The following is an 18,158-nucleotide window of genomic DNA, read 5'->3' as shown; positions in this document are numbered from 1 at the left end:
CTTCTTGAGGACATGGACGATCGATCAATCAATACTTCGACCATTCAGCTAAAGCTCTAATCAACCCTCCTAGCGCGATTAACTCAGACTTAATGTGCACATTGGTTCGTACGTTACGTTATATGAGAACGGCGTCGAGAGAAACTCGTAAGTAAGTAAAATTACGTTCTCAGAGCGCTAAGTTGCGGTTGTGGAAAAAATTTTAAAAATACGAAAATAAAGGTAATATGCTAAGAGCAACAAAGTTATCTTCACTGAATCGAAGAGTTCATACAAGGAAATGATAAAAAAAATCAAACTAGAGCTAAGCTAAAAATCTGTTTTCTAGCAAAACCAAGGAAATGAAAATTGGATAACAAAATTTCATGTGTGTTACATGCTTTTATCACATATTCTCGCTTTCCAAAAGGAGCAACCTAAGTCTTCGTCTTTTAATAGGCCAAATGACTTGCCCATCTGACGAATCCTAGCTTTTTTTAAACTATACTCAAATATCTAAGCAGTTTTTTAACCCTCTTTTAAACTTTCCGCTGAAATATGTGCTAATTCTTTAACCGTATTTCACCCTTTTTTTAAGTCATACAAATTCAGTTTTCGCACCCATTCGATTTCCCTAGTTTCGGCTACCAATGCATTTGACTTAGATGCATCAACTAATTCCATCAAATCTCCCTCATCTAAGATTTCCTCCTAAAGTAGTTCTTCTATATGTTGATGGTTTATTCCAAAGCCTTTGGCGCTTAAACGAGAAGCTATGTTTAGTATTTCTGCAAGTAGGAGTAAAATATCGTTTCTTGCTGGAATCATTTGAGGCAAAAGACTTTTCCAACATGTGCTAAGTTCTGATGGTTTAATTTCCCCGCAACCTAATGATACGGTTGTAATACAATCTAAAATGGAGAATTTCTTCCACGTGATGTGCGTAGTATATTTTCGAAATTCCGATCAGTTCTTAGTTCAAAGTGTGTAAATGTGTGTAAATGACGGAGAACAATTTTTATATTTGGATTGTTCTATCCCGTGTTGTAGAAAGAAACAGTAGAACTTAAAAGTACAGATTTTCTTATATGGTATAGTTTGTCACCACCGGGATTAAACTATCATAAAACCAATCATTGCGGCTATTTTATTAGATCGCCAAGCGATTGGGTCTTGTTAAAACTTTTCAATACGCGAGAGGTTGAGGAATGATTCATTATCATTAATTTTATCATCTTGTTAAACCAATTAATTTGATTAAACCTTATTGAACGGAAACCGCATTATAAGAGTACCGCGTTATAGGAGAGGTGTCGTAATTTTTGCTCCGCGTTATAAAATTAGCGCGCTATAGCTGACTTGACTGTAGTCTATTTTCGCATGGTGACTTCAGATCTTTAGCAAGCAGGGTTTTGTGTTGTTTAATAAACATTTGGTATTAATTTTGTCTTCATTTAAATGAAAGGATCATTATTTTCCTTTGCTGTACCATTCATAGCCGGTAAAAATTTTTATAAAACTTTTGCGCTTTCTATTTCAGAATTTATTGTTCTTGTGATTTTCTTTCTCTTTTTTATTTCCTTTTAATTACCATTTGCATTTTAATATAAGCTGCGTGAAGGACACATGGTATTGTAAGAAAATGATGATGAGAAAAATTGAATTTAATTAACCGCGTTGGTAAATTATGAGTGAAGTTTTTTCCGTAGCAATGAAAGGCAAGCGATGGAGGTCTTTATGATCTACAAGCAGAAAAGCATTTTCCATCTTCTTCTTTGCATATGCCTTCGCTCTCAACGGCGAAGGAGAAGAAATTAAATTATATTAAATATGAGCATTATGAACAACAGCAAAAAAAAAAAAAAAAAAACAATCTAACGTATCTACGTTGCCTTTACAGCGGTTTTCGGACGTCCTCCATCTCGTTTCAGAGCCAGTATAAGGTAAATATCATCTTTAATAAGCAACGGAAGAAGCGCGCGTGAATAAAATTGCAGATGATGCAGACATTTGACTACAATAAATATATAAGAACCCAAAGAGACATACATTTTTACTAATTTACTTCTAACAACAAGGAAACTGAGAGTCATACTTTTAACACTAACATTTACAACTACGAACTACGAAGTAGGCCGTACAACACGATAACAAGGAGTAAGCAACGATAGTATGCTCGATTTCACCGTGGAGATCGACTACCTCAAGTACGTACACAAAATAAAATGAATAAATCCCATTTCTCCCCAACAATGTGCATGCTTTTGTTTTCGGTGACGTTGACATCATATTTTAGGATTTTGCGAAATTTCAGACAGCTAACGTATAGATCGCAGACCATTTTTTTTGAAAATCTATAAATTTCATTGAACAATCGATACGAATGCGAATATGAGCTTGTCTATGGGAAAAACATAATAAGTGTAGTTGTATTACAACTCTCTACGCTTATTACGGGTAAACGATTCCATTCACTTTGCTTCTTCTTGAAATTTGACGAATGTAATAGAAAACGCAAGCACATGGTATAGAGATAAACAACATACAATTAATTTCAAATTCTATGCTAATCGGAGACCTATACATCCATGTTCTAAGGTATGTGTGTTTTAATGCAGGTAATCAATATTTTTTGATGGCATAAGTGTTATTACAAAATTACTACAACTTTATTCTATGGTGATTATGAAGGCATGCCCAAGTTAATTATACACAAATGTTGCGTCAAATGAATTGCTTTTAATAAAAAAATTTAATAATCTTTTGAAAAAAAGGAAATTTTAAAAATTAAAAACCATAAAAAATTTAAAATAAAAAAAAAAAACACACTAACTGAGAAGAAATAAGAGCGTGGCGTTCCTCTCAGAGCGAATTTTTTTTACGCACCACCTTACTCACAGTACCTTACAGTTGTAAAATATTTGGCTAAATGAAGACGAGTTGTACTTTGTCCTTTTGGTTAGACCAAGGATATCTTTGTATCAGGTTTTAGGTAAGGACATTTGTGCGGCTTATTGAGATTATATTTGTTGACTCATCAAGCTCAGTTTTCACTAAAATTTGAGATCATCCTCAGTAATGCTTATGCAGCCTTACCGTAAAATATATGTCAAAATTTTAGAGTTTTAATTTTTCGCCTATTATCGGAATGATTATGTACAAGCCATGACTTTTTTAAAGTTGATCTGTCAATTAAGAACAGAAATCTTATGAACCTGTTTTCTATATTAGCTATTTTATCCGTGTCCCCTTCCTAGGAAATGCGCAGGGCTAAATGGACTCCGAACACGGAATCCCTAGGGCGATCGTAGCTTTCGCAGAGGGACACAAAATTTTCCAACTCTAACTTTTATAAACGATCTGTTGCACGACTGAATCGAAAAACAAATATGAAAAACGAGTCATTTGGCAAACTCAGTGCTTAAATAACAATGAATGCGTACGTTCTCAACCTGATAACGTATGGAACTTAATACTTCTTATCTCAATAACTAATAACTTTAGCGTTTAAACTACTTATCCCATACAGGAACGATTTCTTTCTTTGGACTGACGGTGGTGTAATGATAAGATAGATATAGATATAGATATAAAATTTAAACAAAAATTCGAAATAAAGTTATTGTACTCAGTGTTTCGAGAACAGGCTTTTTTTAAACACCTTTTTAAATGTGTTGTTCAATTGTTCTCGGTATAATGTAAGGGTATATTGTGTTTTTGTATAAAAACACGTTTTAATGATAGAAATGGCTTCCATCATAATCATAACGTACGGTGCAAATTTTATGGGAAATTTGTTCTTTGCGTGCAATGAAAAGAAGAACTTGAGTACATGATCAATGAGAAGCTGTCCAGGCGTTTAACTAGATTAGTTTAGGGTAAGTAGTGTTTTCATCACATCGTTATATGTTATTATAAGTTTTGCTATTATTATTCTTACACAGTCCGTACCACAATGTATAGGATTTACTGTGTTCCGCTCAAGCCTTAAAGTTCAAGGATTCTTGCAAATTTCCCATCTTATTTGGCCCGGAGAATAATAATAATAATGCATCTGGCGTTATAAATTATTTGCCAAACACCGTAATCTCCGATTCTGCAGAAAACCGTATATTCCCACAGAATGTGGTAGATAGTTTCAATGACGATAGATCGTGTCTTCGCAGAATTTACACGAACCGATGTCTGATATATTCATAAGCAATAAATATCTAAAGGTATAGTATTCCATGTTAATGCCACTAATCGATTGTCGGTCGTACGTCAGGCGTTCTAGTAACGTATGGGCTGTTCTACAGAAGCCTATAATTTTGTTTCTTTATGGTTATCTAGCATTGTGCTTCCAATCGTTTGCGGACTTTTTTCTCCATTCATTCTGGTACAAAGTTTTTCATAGTCTCGGCGCAGAATGGTTTTGTGTAGCTAAATAGTCGGCCCTTTCGTTGTGTTCGGAAGCCAAACTCTTAGATGCCTCTTTTAGATGGACTTCATTGCGCTTTCCCAGTTTATTTAAAGTATCAAGACGTAATGTCGCAAGCCTATTTATAATAAATAATATGCCCTACATGCAAATCGAAGATTTTCTCTCAAAAATTCTTAACATTGCGTAAGATGTTGTGCTAACAACTCTACAACAATATTGAATTGGGCTATTCTGATTCCGATATCCTCTTGCTCGGATGGAAATGCAAGCAATTCGTGCCGAAATGTTCCACAACAAAGTTATCTTTTTTTTTTAAATAGCTTCTTCAATAAATTAAACTGCGCAAAATAAAGCTTATTTAAAATTATATAACTATGTTTAATAATTTGGTCTAACTATTGATAATAAACGGGGTAAGGTACATGCAACAACGTTATTTAAGAAATAAGTGATTAAATATTTTACATCTAATTCCATACAACCATAAACGAATTTTATTCGCGTTCAAACATGCAAATTCCAAAATACTCCATAAGTCGCGCAAAGAGAATTTTTAAAATTGCTTTCATGTTTTGTTAGACTGAATATTGTGGAAGTATTTAAAAAAAAAAAATTATTATCTGCGAACAGACACATTGTTTCTTTTACATTTCGCACAGATTATTCTTTACAGATGTACATGCAATAGGTATTTGCATGCGTTTTAGTGACTCTTCCACTTGAAAAAGGCATTTATTGAGAAAAATTGGTATAATTAATGAAAACGTTTTTCTGCCTGGTAATAAGAAAAGGATTTACCTTTGAGAACGCATCTCAACAAGTTTTGTTTTCATTAAATCGATTCATTAATCTGGTGCGTGCTATATTGCGCATATGTGGTACCCTCATCTAGATTTTTGCTAATCGGCTTAGTGCAGCTTTGCATATTAGCAAAGTCTTTTAATAAAAGATGATTCCTAAGGCCAACTCGTCATGGAAAAAACTATTCGTCCCCGCACGTTCTAGGGGCCGGCTAAGAAAATTACGCTGCACACCAGTTCGTTTCGCTTTAATCCTCACATCAACTCAATTTTGACTTTTAGTAGATTACTAACTTTTTGAAAATAACGTCTAATCAATGACATTGGGACGGATATTGGTCTGGCACGCTCATACATATTCGTATACCCTTCGTTCAGTAAGCATTTGCGGCCTACAGGCGTGAGAACACCCTGCAAAGTTGATTAAGTGTAGAAGACTTTCAGTTGTTCTCTACTCTGTCTTTTGGTGAAACGAATCTTGATAATCAATTTTCCTAACTTAATATGTTAACGAAGTGTCTACTATTAAATTACGATCTTTGAAAAGTTGAAATCTCGAAAACAGCATGGACAGCGGCTAATATCAAGGGAGCAAACGCAATTTGAAGAGACCTTGAAAGATCCTTTAATAAAATAAAAATGAAGGAATTAAAAAAATTAAATAATTTCAAATAATATATTTATAAGAATGTATTGCGTTGCGCGCAGAGCATTTGTCTACCACATATTCACTGTTTGTGATAATTTAATTATCTTAGACACTTGACTTCCGAGTCAAAAAAAGGAATACATTTGAAAGTGTTTTTTCGAAAAGTAAGTCTACGCGTCTCAAGTGTAACTTTGGGTTTGAATTAAACTTTGTAAAACATTTTGTATGCATTGTCAGCATCAGTGCAGCATTGTCATCCTAAGAATATAAGTCGTTGTCGCACTATAGTGAGTCCACTTCATAATGCACTCACGTCCATCTAATTAATTATGCGTATTTCAAGCATACCATAAAACGCTCAACTTCACAGTCCAAATATACATAATCTCTTTTTATTTGCCGCCATTTGTTTCAAAAAATAAATAAAATACAATTTTTTTAATAAGAATAAACAGTTTCTTTTGCTGGCTACTTTTAAAATGCAAGAGAAAAAACTTATTGCTAAAATGTAAGAAGAATTAAATCTATTTTCTATGATCATAATAACTTATAATCACCTTAAAAGTAGTAAAATGGTAGACATTTTTGGTCAACCATGCATGAAATAGGTTTTAAACACAATCAATTACGTAAAAAAAACACATATATATTTAATAATAAATTACTAGTAATGTCTAAACTAAACACAATTTTAAAAAATTCGTTTTCAAAAGAATTTTGAATGCCCGTCAGCTCAAGCAAAAAAAATAAAAAAAACAATGCATCCACGAAATAATGAGTCCAGGAATCCGACAGCAGGGACCAGACTTATTACTTCTTAAAAATATTAGTAATGAACGACAAAAGCTCTCACTTATGAATAAAATATCACCTCTCGAAACCAATGTTTATGACTGGCAATAGCAGTCCCGAAGCAAGGGGAACATATGTTGGACGAAACAATACCTCACATTACAATATAAGGGTAGTCTATGGTAGCAGTGTTTGTCCATCAGCAAGGGGAGAGCAGATCTCATGCGATGAAAGGGGACAAAGTACGCAACTTCCGGCTGATGGGTACTAAAAGGCAATCAGAGAGTTACTTATGTCTCCTCTTGTACTGACGGGCTGATATCCATTCTAAACAGTGCCATAGAACGCTCAGCCAACATAAGGGAAAGTAAAATTGATAATAAGGACCAAACGAAAGGGAAACTGTAATAAATATATTATATTATAATAAGAATAGTGTAGCTTTTGAAAGTAGTTGGCTTCTAAAATAATAACATCATAGAACCGGAAATTAAAAGAGAGCGAATTCATGAGAAAAATCATGAACTGAAATGAACTGAGAGCTAATACCTCCAATTTTTTTTCTTACAAGTGAAAAATGATGAAAACAACATCCAATCAAACAGAAACCGCCAAGTTTTTTATTGACTAAACAGAACCTGGCACTCAATTTTTTGCTTCTTTTGTGCGGTTGTATTAAGTTTTCGCTATTGCGAGAACGTCTGCAGGCATATTAACTTAATTGAGTAACTACTGAGGAGCTATGTCGCACATTTGAAAATTCCAGCAACATATTGGCGAATAAAAGGACTGAGAAGATCTGATTGACCTATAATGTCTCTGGAGAATACTTTTGAGGACAATTGCGTTTATATTCTGAATACAATAATATTAGCTTTTCGTGCAGCAATATTTCGATAATGAGAACGACGAGTGAAAATCAAATCATCCGCCTGAGTAGCCGAAGGCGAGGAATCTCGACTAGCAAATCAATGGTCGTGGGTTCGAATCTCAAGTGCGGTAGAGTTTTTAATAAAAGCCGATAGCCTTAGATGCTAATGCTTTTAAGAGTTTAGTCTTAGAATTTATTTCTCTGGCGAAATTAATAATAATAATAATAATAATAATAAAAATCAAATCACAAGATGCAAGTTTAAAAAACTTATAAGGTTTTGGAAAATATTTATAAAATATTTAAATCGTTATCGTCAGCTAAGGATAAAAAACATATTTGCTCTTTTGGTTTAGTTTAACCAATTCCTTGTTATTGTGAGCATATCTCTGGGTGGATGGATTGGCTTTTTAGCTTGGACGACAAAACTGGTTCAGAAATACCTGATTTCGACTTTCTGCCTCACTCTACGCGACCTTAGCAGTTGTAAGAATAGCATCGGGCAGGAATCTTGCATCGACTCATTGTGAGTCTCGTGCATAATAATAATGATGACCATGAAAGTCTAATATGCACAGTTAATCAATTTTCATCTTTTTGATCATTTATTTACTTTGTAATGATTTAATTAATTTTGCATACAAGTCATACATTACGCACATTGCTGTATGTAGTATGCTTAACACAATAATATTGATTGAGTTGATATAAGAAACAATTCTTTTAATAAATAAACAACAAATTATTTAAAGTCATTTAAAAACTTATTGAAGCTGATATAAAATGAGAAAGTTCGACAAAACACCTGATGTCCTCATACATATCGCATATGCAGACAACATTACTATTAAGGGGCGTTGAATGACAATATAACAACAACGTACAGATGAACATAGATGCGAGAAACGAGAGAATAAAAAAGACCAGAGAATACAAAGTTTGATTTTCAACGAAATAATTGCATTTTTATTCCATCTTGTAAACGTTAAAATCAATTATCGAAGCATTTAATTGAATTTTCAATCAAAAAGTATACAACTGAGCACTACACACAAATATATAAACATATGATCGCATATTAGTACGGATGTGTGTTCTTGAAAGCATACACGAAAAGAAATTCAATACAATAAGTGTATATAAGAGCTGGTGTTTGCATGAGTGTCGGTCTGACACGATATCAGCCCTTGAAGTACCAGAGAACAAAGAATCACCAAAATCAACATCGCCAACACAGACGCCATTTAAACAAACAACACTGTGTGCTTATATGTCTCTACAATCACAACAAGCATGGCAAAGTTGAGAATTTAGTAGCCAAGTTAAGGAAAAAACATAAATAAAAAAAAGCATTTAATGACTTTCTCGCTGCTTTAAGTATTTTTCATTTAGTTCAATATTTACTTGAAAATATATGCTAACCGTTAAAATCTTAACGCTTGACATTTCTTTTGGCTTTACTGGCATCCTCATCGCTGGCGAAAATTTGATCATTTACAACATTTTTCAAAAGCTATATGTTATAGGAAAGTTTTGGAATATATTCATAATCATAACAAGAGAAAAGCGGATGGTAGGTTAATCTGAAGAAAAACCTCATACACGTTGACCAAGGCTGAGGCTCTTCGTCTATGCGCAAATGCTTGTTAAGGGGTGCAGTGTGCAGCTAGCAATGAGAAAAAGTAGTGGAAAAGTTAGCAAAAGAAAATAAGTTCTTTCTTTAATCTGCTTCTCGAACCCGAGCAACGACAACAACAGCTTGTTAGATTGTTTTCTTACGTTCAACCTGCAGGACGCAAGTTTCGAGATGTTTCGATAAAGACGTGCTTTGAAAAGTCGGGACATGAACAATTGTGGGGTGGTGAAGGATATTGATTGACCCGTGACTCACTATAGGGTTTTTACTTGGTTTTCATTTAATCGCCGAACCAATTTTTTAATTTACTTAGAATGTGTTTTTTATGAAAATTCAAGGAAAAACGAATAAGTTAAAAAGTCTTTTCTCCCCGGACCATAACAATTAATATTAAATTAGATCCAAAAGAAGTCAGTATTTCAATGATGACCGATGATGACATCGTGAACAATGGTAGAGAAATTTTAATCTATTCCTTCATAAAAATAATTTTCAAACTTTCAATTTTATGTTTTTTCTTTTTTTTTTTTGTTGAATAAAAAAATTGTAAGAAATTTGTTTTTAAATTTTCAAAGAGATATTTACGAAGAAAAGTAAGATACGGAGACGAGAAGAAGAATAGAGAAAACCATTAAAATCACCATTAAACTTGAATTTGTATGCAAATCCGATTAGAATTAAAAATTCTGGCAATCAAAACAACTTTTTAAAAACATTATCGCCAACACAATCAAAGAGGAATCAGAAACCATATGTTGGAGAAGAAGTTTTTTATAATCACATCCTGGATATAAATCATTTGTATAGACGGTACAAAATTTTTTAGATTTTCGCAAAAAATAACAAGCAGGAAAAATAGAATACACCCCGACTGAAATTACCAATCACGTAAACAAGATGGGCTTAATTGCCAATGTCGTTACAGACATAAAGCGACTTTGGCTCTATTCTCTTTTTAACAATTGACCCAGGTTTAGCACCTCGCAGCGATACATACAGTGTCATGCAACCACATTGTTTGGCACAGCGTTAAACATGACGAGCTTTGTGGCAAAAAGAAAAGCATTCGCCCGCAACACTGCTTCTTTTCCGGAACGGTGCAGAAGAAAAGATTTTTTGAATCATATCGTTACTGAACACGAAAACCGCATCTATTTTGAAAACTTTAGGTGCAAAAATTCGTAGATGGATCCCCGCATATGAACCGCTTATTGTTAAAAAACATGCAGAATGTCAAGAAAAGAGACTCGAGATCCCTTTTTCACCTGTCATCCGTCCATCCATCTATGTTTGAAAACCGGTTCACGACGTGTTGGACGCACTCAATTGGAAAAAGCTAGCCCAAGCGGCTGCTTCCCCAGACATGAATCCTTTCGTTTATCACTTGTGTGCATTGACAGGGCGTGCTCTTATCAAGCAATGCTGGTTCGCACACTAATGCGAAAAATACGAGTGGAGGAATGTTCCGAGGCAAAAAGGGAAGGACTTTTAAAGCCGTGGCACCTACCAATCGTCAGACGGGCAGAAAAATGGACAGCTAGTCAAGTGCAGTACTTCCTGTTAAATGTTTCTTATCAGTTTTTTACAATACACGTGCGTTTTCTATGCTAAGATGTTGATATCGTATTTACCCACTTGGTCATTTATTATCTCACATGATTTTCATTTACTTTCAAGAGCTAATTTGAAATCTACTCCGCGAAAAAAAATGTCATCAGAAAGAAGTAATATCTCATGGATCTTCAAGAACAAAAGGGGATGTCTTGATTAAGTACAGGTAAGTGGGGATCATCCTGTTAATCTAATGGAAACGGTGTTGGCAGCCAAAAAGTCTTATGGGCTTCTTATTGTGAAGCCACTCTATATCAAATATTTATGAAACGCAATCGTACACATTTCGTAAATCGCAAATTGCCGATCATTGATGAATTATTTCACAGGCAAAATTACAATCACATCGCCGCGCGTGTTGAAAACCTCTTTTAGAACGTTTCTTGCAAGTGTTAGCATCATTATAACACGATCACTCTTTATCTTAACCACGTATCCTTTTGCTTTACAATCGAAGCAGTGCAAGTCTATAACCCACGGTCAGCCATGACATTGGTTAAATGTGCGACATCGCAACCTTAAATCTTTTGAAAGCTGTAAATACTTTTTATAAAGCGAAACCTGACGTAACCCATCCATGACAAAGCACTTATAGAAAAGAGTTCCCTTTACGCATTTAATGAAAAGATGATACTTGCCGCTCACTTAGTAACGAATTCTTTCATTCATTAAATTTAAGAAAGCGTTGCTCAGCTGTTCCCGCTAAAGAATTAAGTGCTTTTACATTAACCACGGCCTAACTGCAAATAATGGACTCTGCTTTAAGCCCTAAAAGTTGGGCCAATGCTAAATTTTTGTGTTATTAAAACTCTGAGTTTATAATTTAAACAACGGATAATAATTAAAAACGAATTTAAAGCTTTTATGGTTATACTTCGCGCCATAAAAAATAAGTATATTAAAGCAATTTCGTGTTTACGAAACTGTGTGCCAAAGGCTACATATCGAGCAATCAGACTACCTCAACATGACTGAATATATCTTGACATATACTGTTAATTAATTAATAATTGGCGGTGCCTTAAAGACTACGCTGCTATCTGTCACTGCATTAACTTTACTTTCTTGATGTTATCGATACCACAATGCCCGGCACCAATGACTAGGAAGAGCTATAAGTTCAAATCACTATCAGACAACCGTCCAACCCATAAAAGAAGCTTAGCCGAATTGGAAGCTACTGAAACACCTGCTCTATTGCCCCGATTTAACTGCTTGTTCCGACTAGTTCCAAAATTCGAAGAATGAAATGCTAAAGAAAAAAGCATAAACGTTGATGATGTAGCAACACAGACTAATGCCTATTTCACCATAATAAATGCAGCCTCCTTTTTAGGAATCTACATACGTTAAAGGTATAAATGGCACCCAATGCAAGTTAACGTAAACGAAATTCATTTTGTCAAAACGTTTGTAACACCCGCTCCAGACCCTCCAGAGATCCCATAAAGCATATTTATTATTTATTTATTATTTATAACTATCAAAACAGGAATCGGTCTAAACATGTCTGTCGGCCCACCTATACGTTAGAAGAAGATAACAACTTGAGACACACGATATGAATTTGCAATTTTACTCCGCAAAAATAGAAAAGCCAACCACGCCCACCCAACATAATAGAGTATGAAGATTTGAATATAGTTTTCTTACCTGTTTTCTTTTCTGGACACTAAAAGGGGTTGATTGCACATCCTCCAATTGTCTGTAAATCCAGCAATTATCTGTATTGACAAGTTTATAAGATTTTAGAGGAAAATTAATCCAAAAACGCCTATCTGTCTACTGCTTTTGAAACTTAATATCATTGTGCGGAACAAACTTACTTATTTTCCAAAGTGAAGGTACATTTTTATAGTGTGTTAAAAGGAAAGGGAACATATCTGCAATTGACTTCCTTCCTATATATACTTTTGGTGTACCTAACTCTTTACCAGCGGCAGCCATACTTGCAACCGTAAAGGCAGCCAATACACAAAACACAAATGAAATGAAATAAGTAATAACAATAAAAAGCAGAGATTAAATTAAAACTTTTCCCTCTGTTTCAATGCATGAAAATTCATAGGGCTTACCGTGAAGGACATTTCACGGACATTGAGTTAAATAGTGAGTAAAATCGTTATGGTAAAACACATATGGAGGGTGAATAAAGTAATGAAATACACTGAGTAAAGAGTAATGAATGGTTTCATAAACATAAAAAATATTGAAAAATCTGAGTATAATAGGGAGCGTATATATGTAGAAATTATAGAAAAACAATAGGAAATAAATACTAAAATATTATTACTCCCTCCCTTCACCCTTTTTAAGTAAATAACAAAATGAAACGTTGAAAGTAGTAAAAATGTTATATTCCACTTATGACCATAGTACACATCACTGGTAACGATCACCTCATACAATTGCAAAATATTTTGCTAAATGTGGAACACTTAATAAGTTGCTACCAAATATTTATGCCATGTTTTAGACAGAGATTGCTTACATGATATTTTGAACATCACATATCATATTATCCATAGATACGTTATTCCCGTTTTTGATTTATGTCTCAGAAAATATCCAATCCAATGGGGTCTCAAAATATTTTGTGCTCTTGCAGATACCGCAATGCCGTACAATTATGGGTTATTTAGTCTGTTTCGGGAAATCCGTAAAATGTTCAACGATCATTACCACTTACTTGGTCTATCCGCTTGGTCCGTTAATAAGGTCAAAAGCATTATGTTGCATAACTAATTGCTAAAAATTTTCGAGTCTTGCCCAGATACGAGTAAATTGAATTAAAATGCTCCTCTGTATTTGATTGTTTCTCATTTGTTACTATTAATAATCTATAAATAAGCACATACTCATTCATCAACATGTACCGTAGTATTTTAATTTAGGGCTTGAATAAATTTCGGTGTATATTATATGTTGACCTCACATTTATTTTTATTTATTTTTCTTCGTTACACTACATATTAAGTTATTTTTTAGCCTACAATTGGCTAATGATTTGTTCTGTAGCGGAATTTAATTAAGTAAATCAATAAATAAATATACGTAAAAGTGTAAAAGGCTTACTTACTTTATAGCTAGTTGCAGGCGCGTAATTCTCATTCCTCACTTTCATTCTTCGCATTTAATTAACATTGTGCGTGTTATGCTTTATATTTCTACTGCACAGTTTCCAAGTGGGTGACAAGCAGGTTGATAGTTAAAATGTTGTATTCATTAGATTTCATTGGAGAAGTAGACCCTTGCAAACAAATCTGAACGAGATAGCCACTCGACCAACGGTACGTTACCTGCTTATTAGTATATTGGTGAATGCGTTCTTGATAACATGTCGACTTTGAAAGATGTAGATGTTGCCTTCGGTTCGCAACATGTCGAAAGAATGATGGAAAAAGCTACATAGCTTTTAGGATTCCCAAAAAAGTTGCTTAAGAAATTCGACGATCTTTACTTAACTGAACGAAAAATTGGAGATGCTGTACTACAACAACAGGCGCAAAGACGTTTCAAAGACGGGAGAGAGTAAGTCTCTTAGCCAACTCATCAATTAATCGGGTTTCGCGAAAGGCTCTGCTCGATTAGCGCATTGTGTCTTCATTTACTCTTCTTTTAGCTTAGTGTCGCGGATAAATATTTTCTGATGAATAGACTCCTTTATAAGCTGTTATATACGTAAATAACAAAGAAAAAAAAGAACAAGGACTTAGAGTACATGCGCAGGGTATGTAAGATCCGTCCTATGCAGGAGACTAACATCTTCTTTTGGTTTTGGAGACAAAATGTTTGCGTTTCCTAAACGATTTTAATTGTTGTTAATTTCAAACCATCATCAATATGAAACAACTTTAAACAACTTTAGTTCAGTTTCACAGCACACCGAGTCAACTGCAAAAGTTATCATTGCCTTCGTTTCCTTAGCAGACAGTTATGCTTCTTTCATAATTTATGAACATTTTATAGAAAAAAAAAAAGAAAAAAACATAATTAATCTACAATTGCGAGCGCATACAATTAAATGCGATAATATTTTCTGCACTTATTTACATTATTTCCTTTTCCGTTCTCTCTCTCTTACTCTCCACTTAATTATATTCATATGTAATTTTTACTTCATCAACAATTATTTCTTATTTCGCATTAATTGAAAATAACAAAAAAAAGAGGAAGAAAAAACAACTTTTAATTAGCTTAAAGAAAAAGTTTTTCAATTAACTACACCTGCCAACTGTTTGTTCCACTTTTCAACGTATTTAACTGAAAAATAAGCATATATACAGAAATTTCTGTAGGGTACTCCCTCGCATATGCTCTCACACAAACGACATTATTATTTTGCATTGTTTATTGCTAAGTGAAAGAAAAGAAAATCGTACGAACGCATGCAATGCTTATACTTTTACTTATACTTTTGTGTAAGCATGGGTTGGCTTTATGCTCGATGCCTTTTTAGTGCCTTAAGTGTAAAGATTAAAATTGTGAACCAAACGGTCCCACCATCTTCTCCTCCTGCACCACAATGCTGTTTTTCTCACTCATTTCCATCTTCACTGCTTTGCTATATTAATTCGAAAAGTGTTAGTTGTTCGTGATTTTCTAATGTTCTTATTTGTCCATGCCGTCCTGAGCGTACGCCTGCAAAAGTCTTTAGCCTTAACTAAAGAGCTGAAGTGTTTTCTTTTTCAACTGCAAACAACTTTCATTTGTATTTGGCAATGAAATTGTCGCATATCATATGCACGCACGCACGTACGCCTTAATGCTTTCAGCAACAAAACAAAGGCTAGAAATAAACTTTATGCCGTGCATTTCGACGATAAACATCCATAGCAAAAACAAATTGAATTTGTTAATATCCACAATTAGTTATATTTTCAATAACTAACCCGAGAAATTTTGTAATCTTATGATACGTCATTCCAGGAAGACAGACGCTACCACGATTTACTCTGGTTTTTTTTCGTTTCTTTCCCCAATTCGCTAAGTTAAGTCATCTTTATAACTATTACTATTAGTCCGTTAATATCGCATTATTATATTATTACTATTGGGTTTTTACATTCCTCAGCTTGGACATAGCCGCATGTATTACACCCAAAGTCAGTTGGTTTACAATTTCGAATCTTAATGCTTCTGAGATTCATTTATTCTATCTTGTGGCAACTCTATTTATTAGTGTTGCAGAAATCAGCGCGTAAAATTCGCTATGGAGAGCATTACCGCTTTCTGTAGTGCTTTAGGCTTTTTATTGGAGTTTTTGGCATGACATCACGATAAGGGTTAGGTTACCTTTTCCTACATTGCATACAACTGTTGTCTTTCGCGCCAGCTCCGTATATTTGGTAAACTTATGGGAGCTAGTTGTTTTTACGTTTCGTGTAAGCAGAGAATCTATAACGGCGATCGTCTTGTCCTGCCAAGTTAGTACGACAGCATATATAGCTTATTGGCGTTGATTGGTCAGTCAGTCATAACCTGTCTGTCTGATAGCTTTCTCCGGCGCCGACTGGTATTTGTAACAGGGGACTAAAAATATTTGTATATTGTGTTTCTCCGCCAATGTTTGACGGACTATTTTGCATACTTGGTTGTGTTTGTTTAGATATTCCGTATTGGTTAGTGTTGAGTATCCGGCAACAATATAATCTATTGTCTCTATGCCACTTCGGCATTTTCAAATCATATCCGCTCATACTTCTTGCCTTTTTTTGTCTTGCTATTGTGATTAGCAATATTATTATTAAAATTTAGCATTTATAAAACAAATAAATTTGTAATGTTATCATTCAGTAGTTCAGAAAAGCAGCTGCTATCGCTACTTCTCTAAATGTAATACTGCCTTCAATTTACCCGATTTTTGAGCATTTAAGCCAAGAAGGGTTAAGGAATATTTGAGATTATATTAAGTAAATTCTTGGATGAAAATAAGGTGAGCACTAGCAGCTAAGACTATCGGTTCGATTAGCTAAATAAATAAATGAAAACAATGCCAAATAAAACTGACATAGAGGGACGCTTCGCTATGGATCTGAGGTGAAGTGATTATCATGAATGATTATGAGGTTATACAAAAGTATGTGTTCAAGTGCCGTTTATTAACAGCATTGTGCTGTTCGTTGCGATGTGATCATTTATAATCTTCACGTCGTCACACAATCAAAACTTGAATCATCTTTATTTTTACAATGTTGACGTTTATTAACAGCAACCAGAGCAAGATGATAACGATGGCAAACTGTCAAACGAATTCTAGAGATATGCCATTTGCATAAAATTTTAAATGATATATTGAGATGTGCCGTAATACACCAAACTACAAACCTGTTATTAAGAAAGAGTTTTTTATTTAAAACTCAACCAATGTCATCGACCAAGCATTATCCTTTTATGATATCTGTCTGTCATTGTGTGCTTCTTATTCTTTACAAAGCTAAATGTCACTTTTCAAGGGGAATATTTGGAGCGAATGCAAAATGAACCATAAACGCTGCAGGTCCGACACTTTACTGAAAATGCGAAGAATATATGATGAAAGCGATGAAGCGATGAAATTTATTGAAATAGAAGAAACTTACTTTCACTTATTTTTCCCACAGAATGCTAATTCATAACTGATGAGATGTATGCATATATGATTTCATGACACAAAATTGCAGTTTATTAAAGACTTTTCTTGTGTCAACATGAGCTTGTGCTTGACAACGTGACAAAATTCCTCATCAAAAGCGAAGAAAAGGAAAATTTCTCATTAAAAAGTTTTGTAGTTACTTTCACGTTCGTATAAGACGAAGAATAAAAAAGCACAAGCCTATATAACTTCAGGTTTTTAACGTAGCAGGTTCACACACATTCATAAACATTACAATCTTAAGTTACTCTATATATTACACATACCACACCAATTACGAAAAGGCATAACAAAATTAATTTTGAAAATAATTTTTAAATCTTATAATGCAAAAAAAAAAAAAAAAAAAAAAAAAAAAAAAAAAAAAGTAAATTTGTTTAAAAAACAAAAAAAAGTGCAAAGATGAACAAACAATGCTATTACACAATAGTGAGCGAATGCCACACAAGGCTGGGAAGTATGCATTCGTTTCGTTTGGCATATGCTTACTTTAATGTTATACGAGAAAAAGAGGAAAAATATTCCTCTTTGTCTGGCCATGTTTATGTATATATATATATATAAATATATATATTTATGTAAAATGGTGTAGGCTTGTGGTTGACATAAATTTCTTATAAAACATATTTGTTTATACCACATAAAAACAAACATATCTTAACCAATGTTCCTCGTTCTTTTTTTTTTTTTTTTTGAAGTAACGACATTTTCTTAGTTGATGTTCACATGCAAGCCAAAGGCTATTTATTAATGCATTTTCATT

General features: G+C 33.9%; 1 protein-coding gene across 3 annotated transcripts in view; it reads right to left on the bottom strand.

Annotated features, from left to right (window-relative positions):
- The window catches only part of LOC119640631, a 217,761-nt gene extending 203,295 nt beyond the window's left edge, over positions 1–14,466 (bottom strand). The window contains exons 1-2 of one of the 3 annotated variants that reach the window (XM_038038807.1): positions 12,588–12,993; positions 12,415–12,485 (exon numbers count right to left, since the gene is read on the bottom strand). The gene's annotated coding sequence lies outside the window, so the exon portion shown is untranslated. Of the gene's footprint in view, positions 1–12,414; positions 12,994–13,840 lie in introns of those variants that run through there. The other 2 variants (XM_038038806.1, XM_038038805.1) reach the window with 2 other exon arrangements.
- Positions 14,467–18,158: the final 3,692 nt, after the last annotated feature.

The sequence above is a fragment of the Glossina fuscipes genome, unplaced genomic scaffold (genome assembly GCF_014805625.2).
Source record: "Glossina fuscipes isolate IAEA_lab_2018 unplaced genomic scaffold, Yale_Gfus_2 121, whole genome shotgun sequence".
Lineage (NCBI taxonomy): Eukaryota > Metazoa > Arthropoda > Insecta > Diptera > Glossinidae > Glossina > Glossina fuscipes.
Note: the sequence above shows the minus strand (reverse complement) of the source record. Positions and strands in the feature narration are given on the sequence as shown.